The following is a 6000-nucleotide window of genomic DNA, read 5'->3' on the forward strand; positions in this document are numbered from 1 at the left end:
ATAAACACTTCCTAGCCGAAGTTTATGTTTTATATTTATATTTGCTAATAACTCACAAAATTTTCCCAGTGAAAACTGGGGCAAAAATTTTGTTTATTTTTTGTTTGGGGTGGTTTTCAGGTTTCCTCAAGCGAGACATGGATTTGAAATTCAAGAACAAAGTTTCAATTTTTTTTAGAATAATCAATTCCATGATGGTTAGAATTAGCTTCTTCAATGCATGTAGCAGCCTGACTTCCTCACATCTTTTACTAGTCAACTTTTGATCAAGAAAACACGCAGTTATTCAAGAGCACTTGTCAAATTGTCATTTTTGAAGAATGTCAAAACTTCCGCCTAAGTGGCAAGTTCAGCCTCCATTCTGATTCAAAGCTAAGATATTCACCAAAAATCAAGGTGATATCTTAAAGTCAAGATTCAAGTGAAGATTCAAGAAAAGTTGCGTGGATAGAAGTTTGTACATTTGTTTTTCTTTTCACTATTAGCTTTCAATTTTATATTTTTTTAAGAGTCGCGATCTAGAGCCTCGATGGACCTCACTTAACTCCAACTCATCACCTCATCTCCTTGAACTACATGTGACCTGATTCCCTTATAACCTGGGATATGTAGGCTATCCAAAACAAGGACTCGGTCGCATAAATTTTGGTTTTTCAAATAAGAGTTCGTTCAAAACTTGTCACCTTGTCTACTTCTTTGTCTGAAAACTCTTCGTGTTTCCAGTCAAAGAAGGGCAAACTGTAGACACGTAATATTGACCGAATTTAAGTTTTATACCTTTTTTAGAGCTTAAATATTTTTAAATATAAAGTAGATATTTTATTTAGTAAGTTTATTTTAAAGGATTTGAAAACAACAAAAATAGAGTTACCCTTTAAGTTACATTTATTTATTTATTTATTTTAATTTATTCAAAATTTAGCAAATAAATTATTGATTTTAATTTTTTCTTCATTATATTTTTGATTTAGCTATTTCATATCTTTTTTTATTTTATTAATACCAAAATAACTAATTATTATTATTTTTATTATTATTTTTAACAATAAAAATTAATAATAATAACCTACCCATTACCCCACTTAACCACTATCCGCTACCACATTCCCACATACCATTTTACTACCCCTACCTCTCATGAAAAACTATCAAAAAAAATAACCCACAATCCCTCCCCTATTATAAAAAATGACATAACAAAACCAAAAAAAAAGAGGAGAAGGGAGAAACGAACAAAAGTCAGCAAGAAAGGAACAAAAAAAAAGGAANTATTTTTTTTTCTCTGAAGAACACCCGCACTAAAAAATAGTGGAGTTCGAGGTTTCAAGTTTGTGGTTCCTAAACTCTTTTTCTTTGTGAAATAATTTCCACAAGAGGTAATACTTAATTTTATTTTGTATTAGTTTATGTCATGATAATGCGAAAGTGGATTGCAATATATTGAAGTTGTTAAATTTCGCATGTGTTTAAACCATTAATATTTATTGATGTTATTGTATGAAGTATGTTCAAATGTTCATATCAACTTTATGTTTAGATCCTTTGTATAGTTATATTTAGTGTGAAATTATTATAACAAATCATGATTTATTTTATATTTAAATAACCCATAGTTTATTTTATATTTAAGTAAAATTATTGTCCAAGTCATTTTAATTTTTAATATTCAGTTTATAATGATAATATGTGTAGCTATTATGTAAATATATTAATTTTAGTTAGTAGGATTTTCGTTTAATTTTATTGACGTAAAAAAAATCGAATAGAAATGGAAGAAGAACAAAAAAATAATAAAAAATAATAATAATAATAATAAAAAGGAAAAGGAAAAGTTAAAAAATAAAATGTGACAAATAATATAATTAAAAAGGGAAAATAAAAAATACAAAAAAAATAGAAAAAGAAATAATAGAAATAATATTTAAAAAAAACATGCAATTGAAGAGGAAATAATTTTTTTTTTAAAAGTTTCTTTGTTCAAACAAAAAAAATTAAGTTGAATAATTTTAAAAAAAAAACAAATAAAACCTTGAAAGTATAAAAAATAATAATAACAACAATAAAATAATAATAATAATAGTAAAAGATGAGAAGGTAAAAAGAGAAAAAAAAAAAGAAACGTAAAAAATAGAATAAAAATAAAAATAATAATAATAACAAAATAAAAATTAAATAAAGAATATCTTATCTTATTCTGCTTCGTTTGATTTAATTTATATGCGTATATATATTTTTAATTAAAGGGCATAGATTAATAAGATAAGGTAATTTTAATACATTTAAATAAATTAAAGAATGAGGGTAAATACATTTGTTTTAACAGTAGAATATTCAAAAAATTAGTTTAAGTCATAAAAGTCCATAAAGTGACCGTGCTAGAACCACGGGACTCGACGGATGCCTAATACCTTCCCCTCGGTCAATAGAATTCCTTACCGAATTGGTTCGCAGACCAAACAAAGAGTCATTTCCTTTTGATTAGGGATTAAACAAAAAGGTGACTTGGAACACCGTAACTCAATTCCAAGTGGCGACTTTGAAAAAATTAAAATAATCCCCTAATTAATAACGTCACTTAAATTGGAAATACCCTTACGCCGCTGCACAAAAAAGGGGTATGACATCACGGTTCTTTACTTCAGAAGTTGGAATAAAAAGCTCATCCAATACAATGTCCCATAACTCACTATCCTCATCCATATGATAGTCATGCATTCTTGTTTTCCACCAGCTAAAATACAGACCATTGAAATGGGATGATCGAGTTGAGGATTTCCCTTCTTCAAGGTTAAGTGGAGCAGTCATTCTAATGCAGGAACCACTCTCTTGGTGTTAACGAGCTAGAGAGTACCTGCTCTGATACCACTTGTTAGAATCTGTGTGTCCACTATCAGTCAATGGACCAGGTCCTTTGACACACTCAAAATATGAACAACTGTAAATAAAGGCAGAATATCAACACCAGCAGTTTACGTGGACACCTCCTTGTTCAAGGGAGTAAAACCACGACCTGTCTCATAGGATTTTAAACCGTTTCCACTAGTCTTCACAAGCAAAAGTAAAACTGGTTACAAAAACGTAAGAAAAAGTTATTAATCTTACAACCAATCAATAACTCTATTGCTTGAAGAGCCTAAGCAGATTTCATTCTTCCCACTAAGCTATAACCACTAGACAACTTAGGATTCAACTAAGCAACACATAGGTTGCCCACAAAATCACCACGCTCCGGATGACTAAGGATTTTTACTAAACAACGCTCAAGGTTGCCAACTAAATCAGTTGGACTCAACTGATTAACGATTTTCACACCAAACAACAATTTGATTCCTTTATAAATGGAGGAACATATTTACAATTTACGTGCAGAAGAAATAATCCTAAGACAACTAAGCTTCCAGCTCTTTCAGATATGAGTTGTTATTGAGGATGCTTCTTCACTCCTTTTGTAAGCATTTGCAAGAGTTCTTGAGATCTTTTTCAAGTTGCAAAAACTAATTGTGAATGTAGGGATGTTTTGTTTATGTAGAAAGGTCACAAGAAGTAAAACAATCCCATTGGCTGAGGTTTCTGGCGCATCTGCCACTTCTGCTACTATTGGAGACTATGCACCAACTTTTTGTACTTTCTCCAGCTGGCAGCCAAAAAGCATATTGAGCCAAGAACCAGGTCCTTGAGTTTGTCAAATCATCAAAATTACAAATAATATGTCCAATACACTGCGAACAAAGAATGGAACAGAAGGGACCTAGCTAACCAGTCTGTCCTTCCTCCCATTGAGGAATAGAACTCTTCCAATGAGGTAAGTGATACGTCCGCGTTTTGGTAGTGGTACATGTTGTCTTTGATAGGAGGCAGAAATTAATGATTCGAATCTCGCACTTTCCACTAACCTCTTACAATAGGGGCTTTTCCCCCGAGTTTCTTTCCTTCGTACGTACATGTTGTCTTTGATAGGAGACAGAAATTTTGATTAAACTCCATTACTCTATTAGAAATGGACAACGCAGGCTATGTTTAAGAAACAATTTTAAGGAGAGAAGTCATTTAGGTGTTAGCAGGGACATATTTTAACCGAAGATAGGAAACTGTTAAAAGTTCTCTTATATTTCCTAAAGCTGGACCCCCTCCTTTAAGATAGGATCCTCAATGTCTTCTCAATGATATATTTTTATTTCAATTATGAAGATTCAGAGTGCTCATTGAGCTCCTGTATACGTTGAACTCTCCATAATTTGCTTTCGTAGATATTTATCATTGTCCCCACTCTCAAGTTTTGAGTGCTTTCTCATAATTCTAATCGTTTTTCTTCGAGTAGTATGAACATTGTAACATACGTTACTTACACTACACCCGAAGAGAAACACACACACACACATATATGCTGCTTGATGATCTTAGCCTTTGTCTAAGCTTTTTTCAAATTATTATCTTTAACTTTCAAATCTCAAGATTTCGACCTTTTACTTTGTCTTCCTTCTTAGTAAGGGTTGATTTTTTATCCCCTCCAAGTTTATATTCGATATTCTTCCCCAACAAATTTATAGTAGAAATTGAACATATAACTGCATATGTATACCTAATTGAAATACTATTTCACTGCATTTCTTTTTTATGGTCCTAGCATTTGTGACAACTAATGGTTACCGTCTCCTGATTTAGTCTCAATAAAAGAATTAAGAATAATTGAAGGTGTTACTTCTTACCATGTCATGTCGTACCTCAATAAGAAAGTTAGGAATAGTCTTACAAGGTAAACTGCTTGGTTTTATAATGTCAGGTTCTTAATTTAACTTGCTTTTACAATTGAATTTCATCTTCTTATTGTAGTATATGTAGTTCGTTAACTTGTGTTTGTATTGTTGTAGGTTCTAATGTTGTCTTCAGACGTAATGTGTTGTCCAGACACACAACTTATTTCTGCTTGCAACCAAGAATATTGATGCTCTGCCTGCAACCAAGAATATTTTACTGTTCAAGTATCTTTTGGCATGCTTGCTTGTTTGAGTATTTCGTGTATCGTACTTAGAAAAAAAGAAAGCTATTTCTGTGATAGTTCTATTTGTCTAGACTCTCGACTTCACTTATCTTCGATCAATTTCAAGTTGTAACTATGACCTAGACACATGAAATAAAATTCAGTTTTTTTAATTTACAAGTATGAAATGGTACTGATAATAAGTAGTCCATCTAAAATAATTTGGCCCAGTGCCTTGCACGGGTATCACATATCTAGTTTAAAGAGAACACAAAGTATGGCTTACTTATTTTATTTAAGTGTATTATATCAACTTATTTTTGATATTTTTAAGTCAAAAGAATTTTAAAACACTTTTGTCGTGTTTGAAAGAACTAAAAAATGTATAATAATAAATCATTTTTAAATTAAAAGAATAAAAATAAATTAAAAGTAATAACATAAGAATCATAACTTATAATTTATGCTTATAATTAATCATAGGTTATAAAAGAATGTCCAAACAAACTCTATATACATTTTGTAAAATGGGTCCACCATAAATCATAGAGTATTGGTATTCTTCAAAAGACCGATGAATTGAAAACTTAATTTGTTTAAAAAATTAAGTAAAAATTAGGCAAATGACATACTGTAAGTGATAAATTACATTCTATCCCTATAATATCAATATTTACCAAAAATCCCTTATTTGTAAGAATTCCGGATACTTTATAAAACAGAAATGATACTTAAATATAAATGAATATAAATGAATGAATTTTTTTTTCTGTAACTGTTATAGCTAAAATCAAGGGTAACTGATTTCCATTCAATTGATTTATGTTAATCTTGTAACTAATTGACCGTGAAAATTGCTTCAGAAATTACTACATTAAATAATCATTTAATTTAATGATTTTCCTTCCCTTTATTTAAGTTAATTTTGAAACCAAATCACCGTGAAAACTGCTTCCAAATTACTACATTCAATTTTATTCAATTTAAAATTTTTAAAATAGTCATTCAAAATCAAAAAAAAA

Source organism: Solanum pennellii, chromosome 1, assembly GCF_001406875.1.
Source record: "Solanum pennellii chromosome 1, SPENNV200".
Taxonomy (NCBI): Eukaryota; Viridiplantae; Streptophyta; class Magnoliopsida; order Solanales; family Solanaceae; genus Solanum; species Solanum pennellii.